Source organism: Lucilia cuprina, chromosome 6 (genome assembly GCF_022045245.1).
Source record: "Lucilia cuprina isolate Lc7/37 chromosome 6, ASM2204524v1, whole genome shotgun sequence".
Classification (NCBI taxonomy): domain Eukaryota; kingdom Metazoa; phylum Arthropoda; class Insecta; order Diptera; family Calliphoridae; genus Lucilia; species Lucilia cuprina.
The window spans coordinates 39949013-39966512 of record NC_060954.1 but is presented as its reverse complement, the minus strand read 5'-3'; the positions used below and the strand labels follow the sequence as shown (position 1 = coordinate 39966512).

The 17500-nt window shown below is 30.2% G+C and overlaps 1 long non-coding RNA gene across 2 annotated transcripts; it reads left to right on the top strand.

Moving 5' to 3' along the window:
- Window positions 1-9137: 9137 nt before the first annotated feature.
- Window positions 9138-10770, top strand: LOC124420726. Of its 2 annotated transcripts, none has more exons than XR_006941327.1 (2): window positions 9138-9373; window positions 10625-10770. It is a non-coding gene; the product is annotated as an uncharacterized LOC124420726 (long non-coding RNA). The 2 variants fall into 2 exon arrangements; XR_006941326.1 differs by having other exon boundaries at window positions 9138-9394.
- Window positions 10771-17500: the final 6730 nt, after the last annotated feature.

Sequence of the window (17500 nt, the reverse complement as noted above, 5' to 3'; positions counted from 1 at the left end):
ACTCTTTTTCTCCGGATTGTAATAACACCAAGATTGGGAAAGATCATCAAGATAACATGCCCGGAACTGTATGTATGACATCAAGTCGATTAACACTATGTTACTTGTTGGTGTGTCGTAACTTTCATGGCCATTATCATATTTTTTTACATAATGAAATACCACCGTTGTTCTTCAACTTTTAGGTATAGAAGACAATATATTTAAGAGACTAGAATATTTAATTTGGGAATGAGTATTCACATACTTAAGGATTAATATGAACGATTAGATGAAAAACTTAACAGTGATCCTAAAGGAAAGTCATCGTTTAACGTTTGGAACGCCCAGTAAGTAATTAGGGAGCATACGAACAAACGAACCAATGCTATTGCCCATTCTATTGCCCGCAAGAGTCAATATTGTTTTTAACACATAAACGTATGGCAGATAATGTTGGTTCATCTATATTTATGGGTGGTGTTAGTATTAAGGAATCATAAACTCTTGGACATACTGTTCGATGTACGATGGACTAAACACAGTTTTCAACTATCGAAAGAAGCATTCAAGTGTCTAGGTTTTTTGAAACGGTGTATGATATATTTCACTGCATCTGATCTTTTTACTATTTACACCATTTATATGGTGTACTTGCAACTCCCATGCAAGTGCCGGAGTTTAAAATTCTATTTTGGAGCTACTCGTCCGCGTACAATAGGGAACAAAGGTACTTATTGGTGGCATTAGAGTATCCAACTATATTGATTCACTGGAACACCATCGCAACATGGGGTGAATTTCGCTGTTCTATCGAAACTATAATGGAATGTATTCCTCTAAAACACGACTGTTATCAAGAATACACGCATTTGTGGTCGATTGACCAGTGCACAACACATTATTTTCTATGGGAATATATGTTCATATATTCCCATAGAATATAGGCAGATATTCGATATAACCGATATCTGTCTGGAAGCTATAATAGAAGTCGGTTTCTAAAATTTGCCTAAGAGTTGTTTCGCAGTTTCGCTTGGAATTTGGCCCTGGGCAAAAATTATTCCGGTTGATATAGATGTTACTTCGTTGACAATCTTTGTCGAACTGGGAATCGGGTCAGTATTGTGTCTGAGAGTAAAATTAGTTTGGATGTGCTCATTACATCTATCATATTCAGCAATGTTTTCAAGGCTTTGACGCACTTCGCACAGTCTCATTCATACCGAATGCTTAACCGAAACCTAAGAAAAAAATGTTTAGTCCATAGACTAAATAATGGTCTATTCCGTTGGAATCAAGTTCATAGACTATGCAAAGTTCAAAATTTAGCAAAACGACGTTTAATTTTTGACATTTAGTCGGGTTATATAACAGTACTTTAATAACAATATCCAGTTTTGACTTAACTGTATAACAATAAAGGTAATGCATTTGAAGAAAAATTTTGAATTCGATGATTGGATCAAATGTGCACTTTTTGCAATTCCTATACACACATTTCTTTTAATTTCCTTTATATTTCGTTAATGTTGTTGTCCTGTTTACTTGGCGAAATAGTAATAATTTCCATTTTGCTTTATCATCTTCTTCGTATCATTATAACTGTAAGTTTAAGTGTAGATATATATGTCTAAATATCAGTATGTATTTGTGAGTGTGTGTGTTAAGTAAGTTTTTTATTTCTTATTTTATTTGTAAAGTGTTTTTCATTTTATTATTATTTTACTTTTTTTCTTATTTTTCTGTTGTTATCAATTGCTTTGCAAATAAGTTTGACATATTCATTCCGGTTTCCTGTAATCGCCCTACATTCCATCCCTTATCCCGCCATATATCCACTATTGAGCCCCTCTCTCATACACAAACACTTACAAAAGCTTATACATATACACATACAATAATAATGTGTCACCTCTGTCCCTGCTGTCTTCACCTCTTCGGCTATGACTTCCTTTTCATTTGCCAAGTTTCTATTGTCGTTGTAGTCGTCTTTGCTGCCGTTGTTGTAGTTGTTGTTGCTCTTATTATTATTATTTGATTGTAACTGGTATTGGGTTTTTGTTGTAGCTGCCGTAATTGTAATTGTTGTTGCTACCATTTGTTGTCATTGCCTTCCTTGTGGGAGCATGTGACAAAAGTATTGATTTGAATGGCAATGGAGATTTTCAGTTACAATTCAGTTTGATTATGTGTGTGTGCGTTTTATATTGTCATATAATAGAAATTACAACAACAACAACAATAATAGCAATAGTATGAAAATTTAAGTTGTAAAGCAACAACAAATTCTATATGAAACGCCTGAATACTCGTTCGCGTTATACTTTATATTAATAAGTAAAAATGTATAGTCGGTTATGCCGGATTATAGGTTACTCTACAACGATAACAAGTAATTAAAAAAAGACATGAGGTAATGTTAAAATATGAAGGAATCATCACAAAAGAAATTTATCAGGAATAGAAAACTGAACTTTTTGGGTAAATAAACTATTATGTTCATCATTCTATCTATCTATCTATCTATCTATCTATCTATCTATCTATCTATCTATCTATCTATCTATCTATCTATCTATCTATCTATCTATCTATCTATCTATCTATCTATCTATCTATCTATCTATCTATCTATCTATCTATCTATCTATCTATCTATCTATCTATCTATCTATCTATCTATCTATCTATCTATCTATCTATCTATCTATCTATCTATCTATCTATCTATCTATCTATCTATCTATCTATCTATCTATCTATCTATCTATCCATGTCTATCCATGTCTATCTACCTGTCTTTATGTTTAGGTCGACAAGCCGTCGTATTTTAATATCTCAAGGTTCTTAAGTTTTTTCATCTCTGATCTTTGCTATACCGTTGCCAGGAGCAAATACATCACTTCTGGTTACATCGACAATAGTACCTAGAGAACTAATCGGTAGACCTCCATCAATTATGTTTCATATATATACACTTAACATCAACTCACTTACGCTACTTAGCTAAACATTCTCTCCTTTGTGGGGTATCTGTTGTCTTTTTCGGCAACAACAGTTCAATTATCTTTTCAGCAACATTCTCATTCCTCGAGTTAGGATTTAAAACATGGCCATCACGCGCGACTTTTCCAAAGTAAGTCAGTTCCCGTTGTACCGGATTATATGGTTCGAATCTGGCGCGAATCAATCTAAGTAACAAAATTGGTAAATATATACGGATATATTAACAGAATTCCTTAACAACCCACGAACGGATTATTGATAGAAATTTCAAAAACTTTTGTCACAAAAGTTTCTTTGGTACAGAATCGGTTTAAATCGGTTAAAAATTGCATACAAATTTTCTTGCCTTAAAACTGGGTCCACCACCTTGAAGTTCACTATCTCTACTCACACAATGAATATCCTGTCTAGAGTAATGATGTAGGGTATAAAATAACAAGTAGAGAATAAAACCAACGGAAATTGTTTGATTACCTCGTCAATAACATGCGTCTATGTGTTTGCATATGTGAATGTGTATGCATGTAAATTTGTATTTTTATAAATACACTGCGACTCGTAGGACTACTTTTGTATTGGCCAATATGTTATGTTCTAAAAACACTCGTTTTGCAAAACCTCAACTCACTTCATATGATTATATAGTTTTTGACAAAACATTTAAATTATTAAAATGTGAATTTAAAGAAAAAAAACTTTTTGTTTTGGTGGCCGGTTAGAAACACAATATTCAGGAAGTTAAAAAAAATCCTTTAAATTACAGATTTCAATTTGTTTGTTTGTATAATTTCATGTTTGTATAATTTCAATGTCCGTTTCAAAAATGTCTACCTTTAAACTGCAGGGTTATTACAAATACGTCCATATACATACATATGTATATTTATGTACATATATAACAATTCATTCACACACTTGCATATAGAAATGTATTTATTACAAAAACACACAATATCACACGCTCTCATACACGTATGCAAACACACACTTGTAATTGTGATAAGAGTAATGATGATGGTTTTATTTCCTCTTTTAATAGAAAAAAAGGATATTTTCCGTTCATTTCTTTACGTTTTTTTTTTTGTTGGTTTATTTGCGGCATAAAAATCATAGATTTGTTATTTTTGTTCCAAAAGATGTCAACGTGTAGTTAGAGTTTACCATTTAAGATATTCAAAGAGTGATCGTATGTGTAAAAAAACACAACAACAAAAAACTTAATTTCAAAAACCATTAGGAAAACAATTTTATTTCATTACGCCAAAACCAACACCCTAGGGATATCCTCCACTAATGAGAGAAAAATTGTCATAGGATGGGTGTTTGCTTTGGAGAGTTTAAGTGTTTTTTGTTTAGATTTTCTTTCCATGCGAGAGTTTGATGGAATCCAAGAATTTTTGTACAACTTTAAGATATAAGAAACACAATTTAATTATTGAAACTAAATTAAAATATATATTTTTTTCAATAATGGTAAATTATAAATAAGTAAGAAATTATAGTCTGACGGGACCGACCATAAAATACCCGATACCTGTTACAAACATAATATGTAATTTAATTTTCATTATAAAGCATTTAAGTTAAATTGTACCATGTCTAAGATATACTTAACCCATTTATTGTTGAATACAATTTTGGACATCTAAATCAAATTTTGAGGCGTTCTTTTATAGGGGCTAGGGTCAAATGAGGCCCTATTATTATAAAATCCATAAGAGACATCAGGTACGAGTATATTAAACATAATTAAGAACTTAAAAGCTCTACTGAGCAGGTTCAGTGGTATGAGGACTAGGTAAAATAATGGACCGATTTTAACAATTTTCAATAGGCTTCGTCTCCGGTACTATATAAAGTTTCATTAAATTATCTCTCCTGTAGTTTCATTACAAGGTTTGCATGGATTCTCAGCCGATTAGTAGACTTCAAAGTGGGTAAAGAACCATCTGCTCTATTTGCTTAATAATATGGGTATTGGGAACTACATTGGCAATTCAGAAACCAATAGCTTCCAGGCGGAAGGATATTCGATATATTGCATATCAAAGAAATAGAAAAACACTCAAACATATGGAAAAATGAAACAAAAATTTTATAAGTTTATCCAAACTAAAGCGGAACTGTTACACATAGAGGAGAAAGTATGAGCGAAGTTTTTTTCAGACGTAAGGAAAATAAACTTGAAAGATGTTATTGTGATTAAACATTACGGATGTACGATGTACACTTAGACTGTGCTCTATTTTGATATCGAGATCAACGTGACGGTATCAGTTCGATACAAATACTTAAAGATATAGCTAGATTGAAGAATAGTTAAACTTCGAGAGCTAAGCTGGCTTGCTTGCTCTAACTCTTATGCAAAAGATTGAAGAACACATGTCTGATGTGCCCTATCCGCAAAAAGGGTAAACTTATTATTTGCAGTGACTATCGAAGGACTCCTTACTATTAGGAGTTATCTGTGATTACTTAAGCCATATACTGACAATGTGATATGCAAGATATTAACATTATTGTGCTTAAAGGTGAGCGAGGAGAAGACGAATTACTGATAAAACGTCACAACGTATTGATCCGCGATTAGCGATAAGTAATGAAATAAGAAGCATACAAGCAAGAACGAAAAACAAACAAGAACGAAAAAAGATCCAAATAACGTTGAGATGACCAGGTACAAAAGGATCTAGTCAAAGTGGCGCCACAACGTGGTAAATAGGGGCTAATAATGGACCGATCTACATGAAAGAACCTTATTTCTTCTGTTAGCGGTAGTGTACGTAAATTGTTGTCTTATCCATAACTTTGGAAGGTGGAAAATATTATCCGATAATTTCAGTATTTATTATCCTTTCCATATTTTAGAAAATTGACATCATAGAAAAGAAAATATTAGCTAATGGATTAGGACACTTAACTAGGTTGAAGTCCGTTAAGATTCTTTCGAAAGAATATGTTTCACAGAGTTAGTCATATAGTCTAATAGTGTTTCTATGTAGCTTGAGCAGTGTCTGATTATTTTTTTTATCTAAAAAGACGTCAGCGTCACCATATCAAGTTAAATTCACGCATGAAAAAACGGGTTTGATTATGGGGCTAGTGAGGCATATTCCAGGATTTGTGTTCGACGAGTTCTTAGTATTACACAGTATTTTTTCACACGTTATTTCCTGACTGCAACAAATTCTACATAGCTTTGATATACCGTTTTATACCCTACACCATTATCAAGAGTATTATGCATTTGTACTGATATTTGTAACACCCATAACTATTGGTCCTTGACCTACCTTAAAGTAAATCAATCGACTCAGAATCACTTTTGTGTCCATCTGTCCGTCCGTCCGTCCGTCCGTCTGTCTATCTGTCTGTCTGTCTGTCTGTCTGTCAGTGTGTTCATATAAACCTTGTGTGCACGCTACAGTTCGCAATTTTCAAGATAATTTAATAAAATTTGGCACATATTCTTTTCTTGGTTCAAGAGCGAACACTATTGAAAATGGTTGAAATCGGTCCATTATTTCGCCTAGCCGCCATACAACCGTACCCACCAAATCGGGCCTTTAGGCTCATTATAACGTTCAATATTCAGTTATAACAAAAATCAGCATAAACTTAGTTTTATAGAACGATAAATAATACTACTGATTTTTATAGTGATCGGGCCTCTTTTGATCTTAGCCTGTCTAAAAGGTCAAAATTCACTTATAATTTCTTAAAAGCTATTAAAATCTACATAAATAACTCTGAAGTAGACGTTAATTCCTCTATAAAGATTTATTAGGATTTACCCTTACTCCCCTATAAGCCCTCTTGTAGATAATCTCTTTTTTTGTCATTAATACGTAAACGGATAAAAAACAAATTAAATGCTTTATTTTTAAAAAAAATCCACTTTTTTTAAAATACTGACTGGTTTAGGGTATCAAATAGACGGCAATACCCAACTATCCAATCACACTTGTTTTGGGATGAATTAGTGATGTCTGATGTACCCTTATGAAGGTACCAATGAAATGTTCGGATCCTATAAATCGACCATGAGCGTCTCCATTTGCTAGGTAGTTTGTACATTCGCTGTCAAAGTGAACTTTATTTCCAGATATCTACCAAAAATATTAACTTTTTACGATAGTAGTAAGGCCTTGTCGACGAAGGATCGATGCCAAAATGATTGAGTTTACTTTATATGTACATCCTTTCAAGTCAACAATTTTTCGACTGATCGTTAGTAAGTTGGAATGTAAAGAATAGCCCAAATGGTATATGTGGAACATGTTATCGAAGCCACCGTTTAAAAGATGACTAATTTTGTCCAGAGATGGTTATTTATTAGCCCTTATTTCTAACACCGTGTTGGTGTATTGGTAATCGCAAACTATATCCTTTCTCGATATTGTTACATAGTCGAAACATTTGAAAGATAAACAATTTAATAAACAATGACCAATCTTAATGAAGATCCATAACCATGTATACGGAAACATAGTTTACTAAGTTTGCAAAGTCAAATTCCTAATAATAGCATCGTATGATGTGTTGTCGAAGGATTCTTAAGCCTTCGACATGAATAGCAGTCGCTTTCAGTAACTTTATTGATCGTATATGAATATATAACTATATATAATAATGTGAATATAAAATATGTTTGTTTTAAGTAAAAATTAAAAGAAAAAAGTATAAAAAGGTTTAAAAGGTATAAACTAACAAACTTTTAAGCTGTGGCAAGAAACAAACTTAAAAAAAATCTAAAAAAAACTAAATACATACAAATGAAAACAATAACAACATAAGTAGGATTAAAAAAGGATTAACGATGATTAGGCATATAGGCCAAGTGTTAAAGGCATAAAATACAAAAAAATTTACAAAAAGAGTAAAAAAGAAAAACTGATAAAATAATTGCAATAACAACTAAAAACAACTACTCTAATGCAAATGACAACGATAAGGGAATCATAAAAAATAAGCGACACACTTTCAAAAGCACATGATAAAGTGCGTGAACATCTGTCAACGGGGGAGAATATTGTACACATAGAGATAACAAACAAAAAAAAAACGAAAAATGAACGAAACAAAGAAAAAAGGAATTGAATCGATAAACAAAAAATACAAAAAAATAAAAAAAGAAAATTGGGGAAAAAGTTTTGCAGTATAAGTGTGAGTGAGTGTGTGTGTTTTTTTGAATTGGAAGCAAATAAACAACAAATCAAACAACAAAAAGGAAACATTGAAGTAAACTGAAAAGAAATTAAAAGAAACAAAGTGTAATAGAAAAGAAAAGCTTTAGATAAAATGAAAATAAAAAGAAAACAGGAAACGAAGCCAAACAAAGAGAGAGTAAGAGTGAGAGAGAGAATAAATTTAAGAGGAAGCTGAAATTTAAAGAGAATTTCAAGCAGAGAGAGCCTAGCAAAAGCTACTTGCAAATTTTCTATTCGAAAATGGCGTAGTATAGTATTTTAGTATTACCTTCCAGTTAAGCGCCATCTGCAATTGTGTTACAGTCAGTGCCATTTGGGGCCATCAGCCAAGAAGCAGGGTAGTACGGTTAAAATCCTGCGACGCGCAATCCTTATTATACTTTTCTTTTTTCTACTACACAAAAATCACCAGCCAACCAACCAATCAACCAACAAAAAAAAAAATGGAATACCTACAAAATTATTTAAATAAATTTTCAAACAAAACTATTTGTTGTTTAAAAATTTAAAAAGAAAAAATTTTAAAATAAAGTTTGAAATATAAAACAAAACAAAACAACGTATTTATAAATGGAAAATATGTAAGATAAGAAAAAAATATTTTTTTTCCCAAATAAAACAACAAACTAAACTATAGTTTATATAACATAAAAATTTATAACTAACAAAAAAAAAAGAAAAAGAAAAATTGTGGGTGAAAAGGAAAGATTTGAAAAAAATTTTCGCATAAGAACAAAAGAAATTTTCGCTTGCGCATCTCCTACATATACACGTATAACGAAAAAACAAGCGAAAAAAATTTTTATACAGCAAAACCCTGAGATTATGGAAAAAATTTAAATTTACTTAAAAAAAGAATAAAACTTATAAAGAAAGAAAAATTTTTAAATAAAATATGACAAGTTGTTGTTAAATAAAATTTTAAATTAAATTTCAACGTTAAATTTTATCAAAAGAAAAAAAAAACAATTTTAGCCAAATTTTTAAAGGAAAATTTAACATGATTTTACGTTAAAAGAAAAAGTTTAACAAAAATTTTCCTTTTGGTTTAAAACTAAGTTTTAAGTCTGTATATTGAAATAAGTGGCGTTTTTTGTTCATTTTAAAATTAAAAAAAAGTTTGCAAAAAATAGAGGCCTAATCATGAGAAAAATTTCTGCTGATTTGGTTTTACGGTAACTATTATATAATTAAAGGTATATAGTTGTTAACAAAACAATAAAACAGATTGAATATTGGAAATTGTGAAAACAAATTTAAAGAAAACTAAAAAGTAAAAGTAATAAACAATAAAAAAAAATTTTTAAAAAGCTTAAACGGTTCGAAATTTAGCTTAAAAAAAAACTAAAAAAATGTGTTAAAAAATGAGACTTTTAGGGTTAATTTTAATTTAATTTTTTATTTTCATTAAAAAAATTTTGTAAAATTTACAAAAATTTTCTAAATTTGCTAAATTTTGTTATTTTTTTAAATTTTTTGTTAAATCTCTTTTAAATTCCCTTATATACACATACCGTTACTATATGCAAAGGAATAGAAAAACCAACAAAAAACCGTTAGTTCGTTAATTTTGTATCTTGAGTTTTTTTCTTCTTTTTTTTTGACAATTCGTTTAACATCGTTAATTCGTACAAACAAGATAAATTCTTAGAAAATTTTACTTAAAAACCAATTCTTATGAATCAAAAACAAAAAAAAAAAGAACAAACAAAAATCAAATACACATAAAGAAATCCTTTAAAAAAAATATATATATAAAAAAGAGAAAATATTAAGAAGAAATATCCAATAGAAATAAAAACAGAAAAAACAAAACTATGGCAACTCTTAATACTGGAAAGTTAAATTAATTTAAGGCAATAACTCGCAAACACTATATTATTTAAAGCTTAAAAGCTTTTACTCACAAAAACCAATACTGAGAGAAGGAGAGAAAAATAAATGAAGAGTAATTGAAAGAAAAAGAAAAACTTTTACTATGCTACTTAAAGAGAAAAAAGAAAGTTAGAGTAAGAGAGAGAGAAAAAACAAATAACCGTTAGTTTAATAGTTAAATAGAGAAAGAGAGAAAGAGCGAGTTTAAGCAAAAGGGTGGCGAGTAAATAGGAGTCAAATAGTGAGAGTAATAGTAATAAGCAGTTAAAACCGTTATATAAAGCAAACACCCAAAAAAACGTGCAAGTGAATGTTACAAAAAAAGCTCTATACTTGAATATACAAAAAAAATAATAATAAAATAAATCCAAAAAAAACATAAAAATTACAAAAAAATCTAAAAATTTTACACAAAATTTTATAGCAAAACAAATTATTCAAGAAAGAATATAAAAAAACAAACAAAAAACCATTAAAATTGTAATTTAAAACAACCTTTTATGTAAAAAATCTTTTTTCAAATAAAAATCCTTTTTTTAAATCTCTTCAAGGTTACTATAAAACACACAACAGCAGCAAATGCAGTAATATAAAACTTAAAGCAAATAAACGTTAAAGAAAATGTGATAAATTTCAGCAGAAAAGAAAACAACAAATAAAAAAGACAAAATATACAAAAGAAATAAAAAACAAGAATTTCCAAAAACTAAAAAAAAATTCTTAAACAAAAACCAAAAAAAAAAAAACTTTAAAATTCACATTTTGGAAAAGAAAACACCACCAACTACAACTACAAACAACCCCTTAAAAAATAAATTATTTAAAAAACAACATAAAATTTAAAACTTTATAAAAAAGAATACAAAATTTAAAAAAATATATAATTTTATTAAAATATATTATTTAATTTCAAACAGTTCTATTTTTTCTGTTAATTGTTAAAATTTGTTATCAAACTCACACACACACATACAAAAACAGATTCATTACATCTCTAACAATTCGTTAACGTTCCTGTATACATGTTTGTGTTTAGTCGTATTATACGTTTTCATTCTTAACATCGTTGTAGTTATCGTTTTTAACGTCGTTATCATCGTCGTCTTTGTCGTCGTCGTTGTTTTCTTCGTCTTCGTCCTCGTCATAGTTAATCGTTATTATCGTTATATATTAAACAATATAAGTGTTATTTTATAAAATCCTCAAAAAAAGGAAAAAAGCGTTAAATAATGAAATAATTAAAAAAAATCTAAAAGAATTACAACAAAAAAAGTTTAAAACATATTTAAGGCCAAAAAAGGATAACCGAAAAAAGAAAGAAAAATTCTGAAAAAAAACCATCAGTGTCTACATACTTTTGTATATTTTTCTCTTAAGTTTTCAAAAAAAAAGTGTGTGAATTTTTATTTTGTTGTTTTATAAAAAAAATTGTTTCCTAATTTAAATATTTCTATCATGGCTAAAGTTGAAACAAAAGAAATTCTATTAAAACTCTAAAGGATTAATCAGCAACACTTTTTCATTGGAATTAATAAACAACTTTAAAAGAGTGTAAGTATTAGTTGTTAATATGTGTATATGAGTGTTAGTGTATTTGTGGTGTTACTTTTTTTAACACAGCCTAAATTTTGTGTCCCCTAAATTATGCTCTAGAATTTGTTATAGTTACTGATCTATATGAAAAGGAAATACCAAACTTTTCGTTTATTCAAAATATACATAAGTACAGAAAATGGCATATTTTTATGCACTAAATCAAAAAAGGTCTCATTGTGTTTGTAACACATCGAAATATTGGTCGTAAACCCATAAAACTAAATATATATTCGGTATCCTTATTTAATTCCAATACCATTTAGCCCTGTCGAACAAACCAGAACCTCTATGATCGGCTCATAATTGATTATAATAAAAGGCTCAACTTCGAGAACAGTGATGAAATTCGACATAAACAAGTTTTTTACAAATTGAAATCGAAAATTTATAAGGATCGGTACTGAACTGAACCTTTTTCCCAAAATAAGGTCTCCTTTAGAAAATTACATAAGTGCTCAATACTGCATTGGAAATACGAATACATCACTAAACTTCGACAAGCATTGCGTTGGAACTAGAAAAATATGTTGCGGGAAGGAGTGGTGTTTTTTTTATACCCTTCACCTTCGTGAGAAGGGTATATGTATATAAGTTTGTCATTCCGATTGTAAATTCTATTGTATAATTTTTCGACCCTATAAAGTATATATATTCTGGATCCTTATAGATAGAGGAGCCATGTCCGTCTGTCTGTCCGTTTGTCTGTATGTTTGTTAAAATCAGTTTTTAGAGCAACCCAGATATCGGCGAGATCCGAATATTCAATAATACTGTTAGACATGCTTTCGGGAAGATCGCTATTTAAAATCAGCAAAATCGGTCCATAAATAACGGAGATATGAGCAAAAATTCGAGACAACCTCTGAAAATTTCATCAAAAACTGAGATTTTTTATTCATGCTCAAACAGAAATTGCAAAAACACAAAAACAAAATACATAATAATACGGTAAATTTTGTTATTGTACTCTGTTTATAAAAACAAGGCAGAGCGAGATCAACAGAGCAAGAGTAGCAGAGCGAGAGTAGCACTAGTGTGTTGTTATTGACTAGAATCATGAAATTAAGTATGTGGAGCCTGGCTTAAGTGAGAAGCCATAAAAGGGAGCTTTTTTGACACTTTTTCGTTTTTCAAAGGGTACTTTTTGAATTTTCTATAATATTGAACCCAGAAATATGAAATTAATTATGTAGTGTCTGAATTAGATGAGAACCCAAAAAGGGAACTTTTTCTTTCTTTTTCGTTCTTCAAAAGGTACTTTTTGAGTTTTCTATAATTATGAACTTAGAAATATGAAATTAAGTATGTAGAGGCCGGATTAGACGAGAACAAATCGATGAGAATTTTTGGTAGCTAGATTTTTTTGGTACCATAATAATAAGTATGCAGAATCGGAATTAGGTGAGAACCGGAAAACGTGAACTTATTGGTATTTTTTTAAGGTACTTTTTGAATTTTCTTTAATATTGAATGTAGAAAAATGAAATTAAGTATGTTCAGCCCGAAGTAAGTGATTTGAAAGAAGACTTCTCGGTACCGAATTATTTTAACACACCATGGTGAAGGGTATATAAGATTCGGCACAGCCGAATACAGAACTCTTACTTGTTTTTATTTTAAGTCTTCTTATATCGAAAGACCTGTGTTACGCAAGAATATACAGGTATCGAGAACAAGTTGTAGTATCAATAGAACAGTGAAATACACCTTACTTTGCGACAATGCTCCCGTGAATCAATAGAGTTGGATACTCCTACTGTCGACGTAGTAAGTACTTTTGCGCTCTTCTGTACACGGTAGAGTATCGCACTGAATTTTTATGACCAGAACATCAAGAGTTTCCGATTCCTTAATATTTTCACCACCCATACATATAAAGATGAAACAACAATATCTGCCAAGCGTTTATATGTTAAAACAAGTATGATTGTATAGTCGGACATTGCCGACTATATGATACCCTACACCAGTCAGTATGTTAAGAAAGTGGATAATTTTTAAAAAATAAGGAATTTAATTTGTTTTTTAACTGTATTGTGAAATATTTTTACGTATTATTGACAAAAAAAAGAGATTTTCTACAAGAGGGCACGTAGAGGAGTACGGGTCTACTTCAAAGTTATTTATGTAAATTTTAATCATTTTATTAGAAATTATAAGTGAATTTTGACCTTTAAGACATTTTCTGAAGGGGAGTTTGTTTGGGAGCTAGGGTCAAATGAGGCCCGATTCTATAAAACTAAGTTTTGCAGTATTTTGTTTACATAATTGAACATTTAACGTAATTATGAGCCTAAAGCCCCGATTCAAGGGGTACTTTTGTATGGGGGCTAAGCGAAATAATGGACCGTTTTCAATCAATTTTAATAGCGTTCGTCCTTAAACCAAGGAGAGTATGTGCCAAACAGACAGACAGACGGACGGACATAGCTGAATCAAATCAGACAGTGATTCTGAGCCGATTGATATACTATAATGGTGTAGGATATAAAAACAACATTAAGCGTTTGTGCAAATGTATGTATATCGTCCCTGTAAAGTAGTTTATTCTTAATTACTTATATTTGAATTATATGATTACATGTGAAAGGTTTAGATTTCATATTCTTTTCTTATGCTGAAATTGAATCTAAGAATTGAAAATTTAGTTCATTTATTACGGAAATTTTATACAATTATAAAAATATAGTTTTACGAAGAATACACAATCTGGTGGCAGCTCGATAGTTTCACAAATTTGGTATATGGAAACTGGTTAAGATCGGTCAATTATTTCACCTATCTCCCATACAACTGAACCTCCGATTGGGGCTTGTAAACATTGTAATCTAATTACACGTTTCAATTTTGAAGATAATTCAATGAAATTTGGCACATGATCTTCTTTGGTACCGTAGACTAAGTATATTGAAAATGGTCACATAGCCCCCATACAACTGAATCCACCGAATAAGGCTTTAAGGTTCATGATGTTTTATATACACGTATCTCGACAAAACGATACAATACCGAGTTCTTTACTAGATTTAAAGACCCTCAAGAACTTTATAATTATAGGGCCTCATATGACCCTATAAAAAGCATCTTTCAAAATTTGACTTAAATGTACACAATTTTATATAATCTGATTCGATTAAGCCATGTCCGTCTGTCTGTCTGTTTGTTGAAATCATTTTTTGGTACTTTTTCGTTTTTCGAAAGGAACTTTTTGAATTTTCTATAATATTTAATCTAGAAACATAAAATTAAGCATATTGAGCCCGAATTAAGTGATGTAAAAGAGGATATTTTGGTGAAGGGTATAAATGATTCGGCACAGCAGAATACAGAACTCTTATTTGTTGTAACAGGTGTAGGTTGTTTCTCGTTAAATTCATTATTAAATTGACTAAATTAAAAAATTATTTTTTTATCTCTGAAAACTTAAACAATGGAATAAATTAAAATATTACCTGTAGAAGATAAAACTAGCACTTAAATAGTACTAACCTAGTACAAATATCACCAGCACTTGTTCCTAACTGTAAGTTTTTTTAAGCAATATTAATGTTAAAAAATTTCAAGCATAGGTTCTAAACTTATACTATAATACTTGCACATTGATCTACTTGGTTTCTCTAGAACTAGTTTAGTTGTAAAGTCTATGTAAGGTCAATTTTAGAGATTGATTGTAACATTCGCAACTTTAATAAGAAAAAATTTACAACAAGGAAATTTAATATAAACATGTTTTATAAGAAACAAAAAGTACCAGAATTTAAACGGATTGGTCAATATTATGCCCCTTCCAAAAATAACAAATAAACAAGTAAGAGTTCTATATTCAGCTGTGCTGAATCTTATATACCCTTCACCATGATGTGTTCAAAAACCGTCCGTACGAATTTTATTACAAAAAATCAAAAAATACCAATTGCAAAACAGTAAGGTACCAAACAATTCCCTTTTATGGGGACAAAATCCAGACTCTATAAGTATATAGATTTCATGTTTCTAGGTTCAATATTATAGAAATTTCAAAAAGTACCATATGAAGAACGAAAAAGTACCAAAAAATCCCCTTTTATGGGATTCCACTTAATCATTGGGTTCCCAATTAATTATTTAGCCATACATGCTAAATTTCATGTTTCTAGGTTCAATATTATAGAAAACTCAAAAGTACCTTTTGTAGAACGAAAAGGTACCAAAAAGTCCCCTTTTATGTATTCTGACTTAATCCGGGCTCTACATATCTAATTTAATGTTTCTAGGATTAATATTATAGAAATTTAAAAAAGTACCTTTTTTGGAACGAAAAAGTACTAAAAAGTCCCTTTTTCTAGGTTCTTATCTAGTCAAGGCCCTACATGCTAAAATTCATGTTTCTAGGTTCAATATTATAGAACATTCAATTAGTACCTTTTCTAAAACGAAAAAGTGCCAAAAAGTTCTATTTTATGATTTCTTATCTAATGCCGAATCTACGTACTTAATTTCATGTCCCTTGGTTCAATATTATAGAATATTTAAAAAGTACCTTTTGAAATTCTCACCTAATTCAGACTCTACATGTTTAATTTCATATTTCTAGGTTCAATAGTATCAAAAATTCAAATAGAAATTACAAATGGAATGACAAACTTACATATAACCATCTCACGAAGGTGATTTGTAGCATACGTCAACTAATTCATTAACCTAGATTACGGTATCTCAGCATATGTACTTGATAGTACCCACTAGAAATTGTATGTATTTTGATTTTCATCTAAGGTGAAATATTTTAAATGAAGTTAGGTGAGATTGCCTAGACTATGGGAAGTGACTGAGGTACTAAGCATTGGGAATGAGATGATGTTAAATGTATATGATACAGGATGAATGAATAGGTATACAGGTCTTGCCAGCCCCTAAAGCCCGAAAGGTATCATATAGAAGTTATACTAATGAATTGTCTTTCCTTGTGAAGGTATGTTCAGAGAAAACTCTATTAACTGCATACATATGAGAAATTATGAATTCTGGAAACTTCTGGCAAATTCAAATAAGTACTGAACTGTTACACTTTATAATAATTTTTCTTGAAATTTCCAGTTAAGAGGCCTTTTTTCAATACAAATAATTCGCTTGTCATAACAATTTTTATCATATCCACATTTAAATGCATTTATATAACCTTCACCGCCGTGAGATAGTATGTCATACTTTTGTAATTTTTCTATCATAATTTTCCGACCCTATACAGTATATATATTCTGAATTCCAATAGTTTTTAGTTGCAATATTATAGAAAATTAAAAAAAAATACATTTTAAAAACAAAAAAGTACAAAAAAGTTCCTTTTAATAATTTCTCACTTACTCGAAAAGTACCTTTTGAAGAAGGAAAAAATAAAAATGTCCCCTTTTATAGGTGCTTACTGACTCTGGACCTACGTGCTTAATTTTTATGTTTCTAGGCAATAAGAATACACATCTTTTAAAAATGTTTATTTTTTGATGAAATTTTCAGAGGCTGTCTCGTATTTCTAATCATATCTCCTCATCATCTCGTTATTATGAACAGACTTTACTAATTGATCACACATGCTTTTGGGAAGAACGACGACTAACTTCTTCCCAAAAGCATGTCTGATCAAAAAACTTAAGATTCGGATCTCACAGATGTCTAAGGTCTTCTGAAAACTGACTTAAATATATACATGTATACCCCTCGGGGACTGTTAGCTTGATGAAAGAGCCATTATGGTTTTATTGCAATCCCGGGAAAAGGGGGTTCTACAATAACCTCTAGTCTGATGGGTCTATAAGCTAATAATATTACTTTTCGGGCATTTCTTGTAAGGAATT